This window comes from Marmota marmota, unplaced genomic scaffold, assembly GCF_001458135.2.
Source record: "Marmota marmota marmota unplaced genomic scaffold, marMar, whole genome shotgun sequence".
NCBI lineage: Eukaryota > Metazoa > Chordata > Mammalia > Rodentia > Sciuridae > Marmota > Marmota marmota.
Genome location: NW_026000051.1, coordinates 9502754 through 9515618, shown reverse-complemented (window position 1 = coordinate 9515618; position 12865 = coordinate 9502754). Strand labels below are relative to the sequence as shown.

At 58.7% G+C, this 12865-nt stretch overlaps 1 protein-coding gene and 1 long non-coding RNA gene across 2 annotated transcripts in view; one reads left to right on the top strand and one right to left on the bottom strand.

Moving 5' to 3' along the window:
- Positions 1-465: 465 nt before the first annotated feature.
- LOC125619658 lies at positions 466-5815 on the bottom strand. The gene is made up of 2 exons (XR_007351191.1): positions 5622-5815; positions 466-2716 (listed from the first exon to the last, which is right to left on the bottom strand). It is a non-coding gene; the product is annotated as an uncharacterized LOC125619658 (long non-coding RNA).
- Positions 5816-5823: 8 nt separating this feature from the next.
- Positions 5824-12865, top strand: part of LOC107152123 (DAB2 interacting protein) — a 187655-nt gene continuing 180613 nt past the window's right edge. The window contains exon 1 of the mRNA XM_048813149.1: positions 5824-5999. The gene's annotated coding sequence lies outside the window, so the exon portion shown is untranslated. The remainder of the gene's footprint in view (positions 6000-12865) is intronic.

Here is a 12865-nt window from a genome sequence, read left to right as displayed (position 1 = left end):
GGGCCAAACCCCAGCTCTGCGGCTTCTCAACCACTCAGGGCTCCCATCTGTGAGATGGGGCTCTTCTGTGAAAGCTTGCTGAACAGGCTCATGACTCCATGACCTGCTGGCCCCTTTCTGGTCCTGGGGTCCCAGCCCTTCATGAGAAGGGACAATCTAGTGCAGCTGGGGAGCATTAAGATGCAGGGAGAGACAGATGGGGGCGTCTTCATGTGAGATGTCCTGAAGCCTTCAAAGCGCTCCTTGGCATGTGTGGGGATGACAATTACTAACCCTTAGTCATTCCGTAAATATTTCCCTCATTAAGTGTTTTTTTGGGGGTCCCCTGTGCGAGGTGCTGTGCTAGGTTCTGGGGATACAGCTGCTTTCGGGAGAGCTGCCGGGAGGCCTCACTCCAAGCAGAGGACATCGGGAAACCCTGCTGTGATGGACAGTTCAAAAGAAAACTAGGAGGAACCAGGGCGGGGTGGTGCGTGGTGGCTCAGGCCTTTAATCCCAGCAACTCAGGAGGCTGAGGCAGGAGGATCACATGTTCAAGGCCAGACTGAGCAAAATAGTGAGAGCGAGACCCTGTGTTAAAATAAAAAAATAAAAAGGGCTGGGGGTGGGGGTGTAGCTCAGTGGTAGAGCCCCCAGGTTCAATCCCAGTATCTAAGGGGAAACAAAGAGGGGAATCAAGGAGGCATGTGGCTGGTGGGAGGGAGGAAGAGGGAAGGGAAGTCGTGGGAGGAGATGGGATGGGGGCAGCTCAGGCGGTTTTGCAGGCTACGCTGTGGCATCCGGATTCAGAAGCACTGGGCACCTCCTCTGGCCCAGGTCCTAGTCTAGGTTCTACCTGTCTCAGAGACTCCATTCTCCTCTCAGCCTTCCGGTGCCTATCTGTATCCTCCAGTTACAGATGAGGAAACCGAGGCACCAAGAAGGGGAAATCATGTGCCCAGCAGGTAATTGGAAGCTGGGGATTTGGACCCAGGCAGGTCCTAAGCTCCAAATGGCTGAACTCTTGCCGTGTCTTCCCTGGGAGAAACCCAACTCTTAGAGCCAAGCTAGGAGAGGTAGAGAATAAGAATAATACTAAGAGAGGAGGTGGAGAGGGCAGAGAGGCAGCAGCCCCCCAGGACCCTCGAGGCTCACCAAGAGGCATGGGGTAGGGGCTGGCCTGAAGCACCTGCGTGACAGCTGCAGAGCGGTGACACGGTGCCGGCCCACATCAGCCTCTGCCCAGCTCAGAATGTGGGGAGCAGCAGGAGGCTGTGGGCTCCTCAGAGGCTCCATTTGGCCTTGGACAGGAGGCTTTAGCTAGAAAATCAGAACCCAGAGCAGATAATAGCTTGAAAGCACATGCAGCCCGGGTTGTTGGACACACGCAGTCGGGTCACGTGCCTGTCCTGCTGCCATCCGCGGGGACTCCTCTTCACCCCTCACAGTCCAATGCAGCTGGTCCTTCCTTTGCAAAAGCTTTCTTGACTCTGCTGAGCTGGGGGCTCCCGCTTCGCACCCCGGCTTTGCCCTCTGCTGGCTTTTAGATCTCTGGGTTTTGGTTCCTCCTTTATGTGCCTGGCTCTTAGGTTTGGCCCGGCCCAGGACTTGGCTGGCCGTGTCCTTCCCAGCAGGGAGACGCTGAGCAAGCCAGCCAGCAGGTGCCTGCCTCCTGCATGCCCACTGCGGGGCTACTGTCCCGCCACCCGTGGCCATTGGTGACCACTTAGCTCCTTCAATTACATGGAGTGACAGGCCACTGCGGCTGGGATGGGAACGCAGCAGACCCCCGCCTTCCTGAGCTCTGATGCTGCAGCCTCAGCTCTGAAGACCAGCCCATTGGTCGCTCCAGAAGCCTCGGGGCCATTCTGGGCACATTTCTTTTCCCTGCTTCTGTGTCTGCTGGGTTAGCTGTACTGGCTCTGCACACGCGTCCAGAATTCGGGTGCTTTTCTCCACTCCTGGCCCCAACCCCTGCTGGAGGTCCCCGCATCTTGCACCTCAAAGGGCTGGAGCAGTGCCCTACCCGGTCTCCCTGAGTCCACGCTCCACACAGCAGCCAGGGGCTCCCACAGGTCATTCCCCTGCTTCTACCTGCAATGGCCCCCACCCTCCCTGGCCCACAGGCCCTCCCCGGAGCAGCCCCAGACTTTGATCTCTTCTCTTGAGCCACTCTTCCACCCATCCCCCAGCCCCAGCCACTCTGGCCATCACATGACCTCCGGCCTGCCAGCCTCACTCCGGTGGAGCCCTGGCAGTGGCTCCGCCCACCCCTGGAGGCGGGCCCCCTGGATTCACCTTGCCTGTCAAGTTCCTGCTCAGAATTTACTCTCCTGGGCCCAGATTTAATTTTCTAAATAGCGCTCCTCTCCCTCCAGATAGAATATAAATCCATGTGAGAAGAGACGCTGGCCATCCCAGGTGCTAGGACAGGACTGGGCACAAAAATCAGCACTTGTTAACTGTTGGTGAAATGAACATAAGATCCAGATGGGGCCTGAGGGCCTTTTGCAGCCACGCTGGGGATGTGCCGATGCAGGTGCTTTGTACTGACAAACCCAGCAAGTTTGTATTGACAGTTTTACCACACGGAGATCATTAGACAGGTGTGCACAGGGTACAGTCAAGATACGCACGGCAGCTGGGCGTGGTGGTGCATACTGTAATCCCAGCGACGTGGGAGGCTGAGGCAGGAGGATGACAAGTTTGAGGCCAGCTTTAGCAACTTAGCAAAACCCTGTTTCCAAATAAAAAAATAAAAAGGATTAAAGATATGTTACCCTGAGTTCAATCCCCAGTACAAAATATGTGTGTGTGTGTGTGTGTGTGTGTGTGTGTGTATCATTGAAGCATTGCTTATTGTCACCAAGAAAGGGCAGCAACCTAGGTGTCCATCAGGAGGGGACTGGCTCAATCCAGGTATGGCACAGCCAAAGGGTGGAATGTTTTGTAGCCACTAAACAGGAGGAGAGGGGTCTGATTGTGCTGATGTGGTTTTCCCCAGTGGAGAGAAACGGAGCCTGATGTGCAATATACATTCATTGTAAATGCATCCCTGGAGGGCAGGAGCTCTGTTTGCATATCTAAACATATCTGAGTCATAAAAAGAGGGAAATGGGTGGGAGGATGCTCGGTTAATCCAACTGTTCCTTGTCTGGTGAAGAAGGTGAAGCCCAGGGAGGTCACGCCACCACTTGGAGGCACAACCAGGATGGGGGCCCAGGTCTTCCTTCCCCAAGACCCACTTCCTGCTCTCAGCAGGTTCTGGGGACGCAGCTGAGTGAAGGGTGCAGCCTGAGCCTAACCCTGAGTCGTGAGTCGTTTAAGTCGAGTTGGAGCCTCGGCTTCCTTGTCTGTAAAATGGGCCTGTGTTCTCCGGCTCCCGGCCCTGCCCTCACTAGGCTGTGGTGAGGGGAAAAAGCTTGTGATCACAAAAGCTTATGTAAGGATGAGCAGTACTGAGTGCTTCAGACACACCCAGCCAGCCACGCACAAAGCCCTTTGAGGCTCATGATCCCCTTTAATCCGCACAAGAACCCTCTGAGGTTAGGGCTGTGAGTGGCCCCATTCTAGCTGCTCACGAGGCTTAACTAACACCCGGTGTCACCCACTTTGGTGGCAGAGCTGAGATGTAAGCCCAGGGCTTCAGCCTCCTCCTGTCAGCTTCCATACTCTAGAAAGTTCTCCATGTGTCAACGTGAAAAAATGTTTTCCAGAACTCCCAGGACCCGGGGGCCCTGGAGAGCTGGAGCACACTGGACCTGAACCCACCCATGGGTAGGTGGTCCCCAGGGCAGATTCCCCACTCCTAGGCCGCCTCCCACCTCATACAGTCTGTCCCCACAGCCCCTGATCAGGAGGCCAGGGAGCCTCCTGATCAGGGGCTGGAGCCTGCAGCCAGCCTGGGTCGGGCTGGGCCTCCCTGTAATTAAAGGAGCAGGAGGTTGGGAGCTGGAATCCATGTGGTCCAAGGTGGGGGAGGCCGGTTCGGGGGACAGGAGGAGCTTCCTTGTGGCCAGGCCAACCACGTCAGCAGCCACTGGTCCTCTGGAGGCAGCTGGGCAGCCATGGGTAGCTGGGAGGGACCCTGTGTGGACTCCCCCCCCATGAGGTCTCGCCAGCCTCCTGCCCATCTCTGTCTCCACCTCCCTCCTCGTGATGTCCCCCACCCACACCAGAGCCATGTCTCCCAAAAGCAGGTCACTGGCGCTTGGCTCCTGGTGTCCAGCCATTCTGTGGGGGCAGAACGTTCTCTCCTGCTCTGAGCGCAGTGCGGACGGAAGGCTGGGGGAGCCGTTTGCAGGAACGTCCGTGCATCCACTGGAAAGGAGGTCATTCTCCGCACAGAGGTCTTCTGGACGGCATGTGGCCCCCGGGACAGGCCCACAGCCCCAGGCTGGCGCTCCCTGCCAGTTCTTTAGCCCTGATGTTCTCCCAGCCACTTAATGTCCCCTTCTGGCCTCCCTGCCTTTCTCCTGCCACCCCTTGGCCTCCACGCCTTCCCTCCCTGCTCAGCCTATTCCCTCTCTGCCAGGTCAGACGCCTCCTCTCCTGGGCAGCCTTCCCTGATTGGGCTCAACTCTCTCCCCTGCAGGCCCTTGGGCCTTGTCTGTCTCCTGAGCGTGCTAGTGAGGCCCAAATGACTGCATCGTGGTCCCCTCACCCCCAGCTCCCAGGCTGTGATTCTGCCCTGGATGTCAATCACTACTTATGGCCTGGACGAGTCCGTCCTTCTCTCCAACCTGCATGGTCTTTGTCCAAGCAATGACCACTGTCTACTAGAAGGGACCACTGTGAGGCTCAGAAGAGGCAATGCCGGTGACCTCTCCAACCCGGGTCACCTCTGGTGGGTGCTTCACAAATGGTACCCAGTGCTTCCATGGCTCTTCTTGACGAGGCCACAGCCTCCCCAGTCCAGCTCTGTCCTGCCACCTGCCTCTTTTACGTGGCACTCAGGGATGCCTGCCCAAGGAAAGGGATCTGGCCACTCTCATGGACCAAGACTGTCCCCACAGCCCTGCCCGACCTGCCTGGCCTTGTTCCTCAGTCCTGGCCCTCTCCACCCCTGTCCCCTCTGCTCCAACCACCTAGAGCTTACCTGGGGCCCTCAGCACCACCCCTTTTAAAAACTGCACAGGTGACTGCTCCTCTTCCTTCCCTGGCTGGCTGCTACCCATCTGTGGGGACCCCACTTAGGTCCCCCTTCCTCCAGGGAGCCTGGCTTGACCTCACACCCCAGCTGGGCGAGACCCCTGCTCTGTGCCCGGTGCCGCGGGCAGTGACCTTTTCCCTGCGAGCTGTTTTCCCTGCAGGGGGCCAGACGCGGTGCCTGGCTCCCCTGCACACCCACACCACCGGCCCAGTGTCTGGCGAGGACTAGATGCTCAAAAAATATTTAGTGACTAACTGAATGGATGGCTGAGTCAATGACTGCTTCCCCCACACTGCAGGAAATGTCTGAGAACAGATTTGAGTGGGAGGTTCCAGCAGGGGCCTGGGAGAAGCCCCTGGGGTTTGGGTGCTGGGTGGCAGGCAGAGTGGACCCCCACCCCCTCCCAGAGCGGGTCAGCCTCCCCCTCTTCCCACAGGGCCCCGGGGCCCCAGAGCCGGCTTCCAGATGTTGAGCCCCGTGTCCGCCTCACCTCTGAGCCTTTCCATCTGCACAGCCGGGCCAGATCCCCGCAGCCAGCGTCGCGGGCAGCCAGGCCAGCCGTCCGCGGCGTCTTCCTATTTTAGACATCTCGCCGCCTCAGTCCCTTCTAATGTTTCCAGCCAGGCTGCGGGGGGAGGAGAAAGAGGTTACTGCTACTTTAAATGTGCTGTATGAAGGCGAGGGCTGGAGAGGGGCCTGCTGCAGGAACACCCCGTCATCCCGCCGGAGAAGCCGCCAGATGGAATACAAAAGGCGAAGCCCGGGCGCCCATGGAGACGGCCCCGGGGCATAAACCCGGGGGGGCCAGGGGCTGGGGGCGCGCTCGCCATGGAGCCCGACGCCCTCCTGGACCAAGACGGCTCCTACGGTAGGTGACACTGGCCGGCCAAGTGGCAGAGTTGGGGACCTCAGCCTGGCTGCTCAGGGGGACTTTTCTCCGCTTCAGGAATCTGAGTTGAAGGGGGGAGGCGATCGGGCAGCTGGCACTGGCTGGGCCGGGGACTCTGGGTGGGCATGGTGCCCTGGGTCACGAGGCACAGTGCCCAAGGGGGTCTCTGGGCAGCGGGTGGCAGGGGGCCGGGGAAGGAGAGCTCCTGGGCCGCCGGGCTCCGCTCCTGGCTGAGGAGGCGAGGGAGGAAGTTTGCAGCCCCCTGCGGCCGCCTCTGCCCGCCTGGCTGCGGTCCCCGGCTGCGCTGCGCGGCGTGGCAGATCCAATTAGTGAGATCCTGCGGGTCAACGGAGACGGAGCAGGCGACGGGTGCACCCTGTCATTAAAGGCCAGGGCTCAAGCTGAGAGTGCTCCCCAGGCTGCCACTGGGGAGCTGGCCCTGCCCAGCCTTCGGGCCACCGGCAGCCCTGGGCAGAGAACTGGGGAAAAGTTGCCTGGGACAGGCCGGCTGAGGGTCCGGGAAGGGATCTGCAAGCCGCAGAAGGTTTCCGCGGAGGCAGTTTCTGGAGGCTGGGAGCCCCCGGGAGGGAGCTGCCCCAGCTCTCCGGAGGGTTCAGTTGGCCCTGCTGCTGCTGCCAGGATGCTGAGCACACTGTGTCTGTCTCTGGGCAACGGAGGGAGGCGGGAGGGCAGGAGTGTGGTGAGGGACCAAGGCAGCAGGTTTGGGGCTCACTGGGGAGAAGGCCCCATGAGGAGGGGCATTTGAGGGGCAGTCTCCCCCCAGCTCAGATCAGCCTTTCAGGGAATCAGGGGCCTCAGTCTCCTCTACAAAAACTGGGCTCTTTTCCCTCTGGACCGACTCCCTACTCCAGCCAGCCGGGCTGCCTGGCACAGAGTCAAGCCACATTCCCTGCCCCCTGCAGCAGCCCAGCTCCCTCCAGGGAGAGGTCCTTTGCCACGCATGGACCTACGACCCCTGGGAGGGCTTGGCCAGGACTGGGCGAGCACCTTGCTTTTCCAGGCAGTCAGGTGGCCGGTGGGTGCACCTCGAGTGACCTCCAGGTGCCAACCTGTGTCGGGGTCAGAGGTGCAGGAAGAGGAGCTCAGTCCTCAGAGATAGCTTAGTGGTTGGAGGCAGGGACGGAGGAAAGGAAGGGAGAGGAGGAAGGAGGAGAGAGGGCTCTGGCCCTGGAAGCGTTCCCAGCCTGGACTGGGAGACAACCAAGGATGGATTCCGGATCCAGAGGGATGAGATCCTTGGGAAGGCTGGGGGCAGAGAGTCTGGGGGTGGGGACAGGCCTGCCTACACCCAGAACTGTCCACTTGAAGCTTGGCACAGGGATGCTGTCCCATCGAGGGTCCAGAGCAGGGGGCCGCAGGGGGATCAATCCATAATCAGGCAAATTTCCAGATTCCTCGGATCTCCATCTGCCCGTCCAGTGGTGTTCTGGAAGTCCATAGCCCCAGCTTGCTGTGCTCCAGTTCGGCTAGGGGCAAAGTTGGGCAGGATGAGCCTGGAAACTGGGGCTGCCTCCACCTTAACCCAAGAGCCCTGTGCACAGTCAGCCCTTATTTTGTCACACGAGCTGCTGTGGCTCTCCTGGACGCCGGTCAGGGAGTGAGGTGTCTGGGGTACGGGAGGAAGAGGCAAGGAGAAGAGGAGGGCTCAGATGAGGGCAGGCGGCGGGGCACAGGGACCTGGCTCTTCCGTGGAGAGAGGTCTGGTCTCTCCCGCAGGCCCTGGTTCTCAAGTTGAAGGGACTACCCTGGGCCAGGGCGACCCAGGACACCAGTCACCCCCGTCTCCGGGCCCTGGTTCTGCATTCATTCATTCATTCAACACTTTCAGGACCTGGACTGGACTCTCGGGCCCAAGAATAGGCACTGGCCAGGGTCCAAGAATAAGGCAAACCTCATCTCTGCCTTTGTGACATTCCCAAGTCAGCCTGGGAAGGAGGTAGATGTCCTGATGGGGGAAGTTATGACACTGAGGAACCTCTGAGTCCACACTTGGAGTCCAGGAAAGCTGTCGTTAGGCGCTGATTCCCTCTGTCAGCTCAAGAGAAACTATCATAGATCGAGGGTTTAAACAACAGAGATTTAAGAAGCAAAAATTATGTCCTCACAGTTCTGGAGGCTTGAAGTCCAACATCAATATTGCAACCAAAATGTCCACCTTTCTGCTAAGTGATTTTGGTCTTCCTTGGGCCTGCGTGTGTGGAGAGGGGAAGCAACTGCTCTGTGTCCTCCTGTCAGCACATGGTCCTATTGGCTCAGGAACCACCTCTCTGTACCTTCACTGAGGCCCTCAGAGGCCTCATCTCCAATAGCCTCTCCCCCTGGCCATGCCATCCAGATCCGCCTGCTGCCTCCCTGTACCGTCTGACACCCCCTCCTTCACCTTCTCCCTCTCTAGGTCCCAGCCATACAGATCTGAGCTTTTTTATACTCTTCAAACCAGTTTCTACCCCAGGGACTTTGCACAGGCTATCTTTTTCCACCTGGATAGAGTATTCTTCCTCTCACTCTTCACTGAACTAACTCTTCTTCTTTATCCCGATATCAAATGGAAATCCAATTCCTCAGAGAAGCCTTCCCTAGGCCATACTCCCCCTGCCCCCGTCCATCAAATCAGACTCCACTCCCTTAGTCCTCCTTGTCCTCTATAGGAACCGTTCTTGTTGGCACTACACATTATTATGTCTTTAACCTGCGTGGCCACCATTCACCTCTGAACTCTCAGTATGCCCGGGGCATAGCTCTCTGACTGGCTTGTGGTAAGCGTCCAATAAATGCTGGTTGAATGAGGGAGGGGGTGAATGCAGTCAGTCAGCCCAGGTTTAGAGAAAAGCATTCCAGACAGAAGGAACAGAAGGTGCCAAGGCATGGAGGTGGGAGACCCCTTGGAGGGCTCTCTGGTACTTACCACTGGAGTGATGCTCTTGGTCAGGCACTGGCCAGCTAAACTCCCTGAGGGCTCAGGGGTCTTGTGGGGACAAAGCTGGGTGTGGCGGAGCTGTAAATGGGGGTGAGGCTCTGTTGGTCTTTCAGAGAAGCACCTCCTTCCCATCTGCCTCTCGATGGCCAAGGAAGGGGACAAGAGGGAGCCTGACAGGGCCCAGTGTCTCGCCCTGCAAGACTTTCTCTTTGGGTTCTCGTGGGCCCACCATTTCTCCTACTGCACCAATGGCACCTCCCACCCACTGCGAAGCTCTTGGTGTCTCCTGGGTCAGGATGGGTTTTTATTCCCTGGCGATGCTCGAGGGCAGAGCCCCGCCTGGTTTGCTGCTGTATTCTTAGGGCCTCACACCCCCTGGCCTGAGCAGTGCCCACTACACACTCGCTGGATAAATGAATGAATGAGTGAGAGAGTGAGTGAATGAATGAGGAATGAACCAATGGTGAGTGAATTAGAAATGAGGAATGAATGAACAGTGAGCGAGTGAATGGATGAGGAATGGATGAGGAATGGATGGATGAGCACAGCACCAGCTGGACCCGCCCTTGGCCTGCTGTTCCTCCCCAGCCATCCTCTCCATCTCGGGGCTTCTGTTGAGGGTGCTGGGCTCCAAGCCCCAAATATTCCAGCTCTGACCATCAAGACTAGATCTGACTGAGCCCCTGGCACCCTCTTCCCTTCTTGAGGCCTGAGCCTCACCCCAGCTCCCTTTGGCTTGGGTGGCCTTGAGCCATCCCCATTCCTCGCTGAGGCTCAATTTCTTTGTATGACAAATGGGCAGACCCAGCCGCGCCCGCCTGGTGCTTCGGAGGAGGCAGAGGCGCATGTGAGGCCGGACGCCTGTTGGGGGATCTGTGATTCATGGAGGAGCCAGCGGGGTGCAGACAGGTGGCTCAGAGGAATGCCCCGGAGGGGCTGGATGCTTTGGAAATCCTGGCTGGGGTAGAAGAGGTCACTCAGAAGTTCAGAACCTTCAAATTTCTTCCTGACATCAACTCGGCAAGGACATCAGCCCCAGGGTCACGGGAGGCCCCGGTGGGGAGGCGGATGGATGTGGCTTGTAAACTTCCAAGTGCTGCAGGTATAAGAACCAGGGCTGCTTGTTGAGCACCTGCTCCGTGCCAGGTTCCAGGAAAAGGCTTGATGCGCACCCTCTCTGAGCCCTCACAACCTGGCAGGTTGCTGCTAGCCCATTTTCCAGATGAAGAAACTGAGGCTCGGGGCATTTGAGTGTCCCAGAGCAGAGTTCAGGGCAGTGGGATCTGAACCCAGCCACTCCAGCGACAATGCCTGAAGGGGCCTGGGATCCCGTATTGCTGCCTGCTCTGAGCACTGTGGCTGTACCAGAGCTGCCACCTGGGGGCCCTTCCATTTGCTCATGAGAAAATGCCTCCCAGGGAGAGTTTACTGAACCAGTGAAGGGCACTGCGTGACAGGGACCGTGCTGGCTCTGCTGGGGACAGCAGGAGGCAGAGGCAGCTGTGATGGAGTGGAGTCAGTCTAAAGAAAGGGCTATTTTAGGCTGGAAGCTGTGGAGGCCTGATGTCACCACTCCCTGGCCCTTCCCGCAGAGAGGGAGGCTAAAATGCCTTCAAGGGGATTGGCCTCAACTGGTAGCAAATAGAGGCTCGTCTTAAAAATCACCTCTGCAGAGCTGGGGGTGTGGCTCACTCGTCATCTCATTTCCCCTCCCCACCAACCTGATGAGGTATTATCATTCTCCTACTGAAGATGAGGGCACTGAAGCCCAGAGAGGCTGAGTGACTTGACTGAAGTCACACAGCTAGTGAAGCCAAGAATCACATAGGTCTGTCCCCCTAAGAAGCCTGTTCTCTGAACCAGGGCCTCCTAGGCCTTTCCCTGACGCTGTACCCATGAGATGGGATGTTGGAAGCTGTGCTTGGGCCTCCCCTGCCTCTCAGGCCCCCTCCTGGATCTATTATTGAGCTAACTCAACAGGCCCTGGGCAAAGACCTGGGCCCGCATCTGTGGTAAGGTACCTGCACCAGTGTGTCCTATCCTGGGTAGGGAAGGAATGCCAGAATCCATACTCCTTCCGTCTTGCCCTAGGACTCCGGGGTCCTATTTCCTGAGCACTTACTCTGTGCAGGCCTGTGCTGAAGGTTCTGCATGAATGGAGACTTCAGCTCCTCCCAGAGGAAGGAGCAGCCCCTTTACTCCAGTGGCGCCATCCAGGCTCCAAAGGTCCCCCAGCCACACAGCTAGCAAGGGGTACTTGGGACTCAAACCCAGGACTCCTAGATGCCAGTTCTCTTTCCACTGCTCTGGGCTGGTCCCCACTCCGCACCCTCCCCGTGCCCAGGGAGCCTGGCTTCTGCTGGCTGGCGGTTCCTGGGCCTCTGGGCTTTTCAGAGGGCAGGTGGAGGACTTGGCGTTTTCCTCACCCCCACCCACAGAGTGGAGAAGAACCCCAATCTAGAAGAACTGTCAATCAAGAACCAAGAGACTGGACAGGGAGGTGCTTGAATCACGTAGGCACCCAAGCCCGGGCGGCCACTCAGGAGCCAGGAACTGGGGGCTGGTGCAGGGCTGGTGAGGGGCTCCTGTGCTGGAGCCGGGGGCAGAGCCAGGACAAGCCCAGGGAAGAGCCGTGGCTGATCCTCAGAGGGAGGGGCTCTGGGTGGGAATAGAAAGAAGCCACTTGTCCAGGGGCTTATGTGAGCTTCGGGCAAACCCACGTTGCTTTCTATGGCTTCTGGAAGGCCCTGTCCTGAGGGTTAGAGGCCTGGGCTTTCCACCGCAGGGGCTCTCACCAGAGGGTGGATGAAGCATTGCATCGCCCCGACAGCGGCTGCCTCGTCGTGGGGGCTGGTACGGAGCTGCAGACCTTTGTTAGATGGCTCAGTGACACGGCCCAGTGCCCAAGCCTTTCTACTGCCTAGTACATTTCTTAGCACATTGATTCCCATTTTATAGACGAGGAAACTGAGGCACTGGCCCAAGTCTTTGTCCTGCCCGGGATGGGCTCACATCCCTGCTGGACCATTGCCCCACCCCTTTCTATTCCAAGAAGACCAGGGCCCTCCCCAGCAGCACAGTGCATTCCCGGCCTCCCTGGACGCCCATCTTCTTCCTTCTGGTGTGTGTGCCCGGGGCTGCTGAGCCCACCCAGCCACAGCCATGCCCCTTCCAGCTGGGATTCCTCCCAGAAATCCCCTCTGGAAGCCCGGAGGGGGGCTGGGTGAACAGTGGACGGCCCGGGGGAAGGGTCTGCGAGGGTCTTCCTACCTATCACCATGGCATGATGGGGAGATGGAAGCAGGAGATGGAAGCTGCACTCACTCAATCGTCCTGCCTCCTGAAAGATCCGCCCTGACTCCATCAACCAGCCCCCACCTCAGGCCCTGCCCTGCCTTGCACACCTGGGCAGCCATCTCGCCTCCCCCTGGGGCACCCCATCTCCACCTGTCCCCAATTCACTCTCCAGGTGCAGCCAGAAGGGGCCGTATTAAAATCCCCACAGCCCCCCGCCCTGCCCCGCTGCAGCAGGACAAAATCAACTCACCCACAGGACTCAAGGGTCTGACCTGCAGATGCTCCTCTTCTGGTCACAGCACCCCCTCCTCTCCCTCCACCATCATGCTCTGCCTTCTCCTGTGGTGCCGTCCTCTGCTCTCCCTCCTGTGCCCTGCTCTCCTCTTCCGTCCCGGAGCACTCTCCCTCCTCCCCTTCCCCACCAACCCTGCAACCTGCTCATCCTGGGGGCACAGGTCAGGCCCCCTCCTCCAGGAAGCCCGCCTCCTCTGGACTCCCTCCCACCGCACGATGGGCGACGTCCCCCGGCTTCTCTGCTTGTCTCCTCCTCGGGGTTGTGAGCTGCCCGGGGCTCCCCGTGGAGCCCATGTGTGTGCACAGCAGAGGAGCA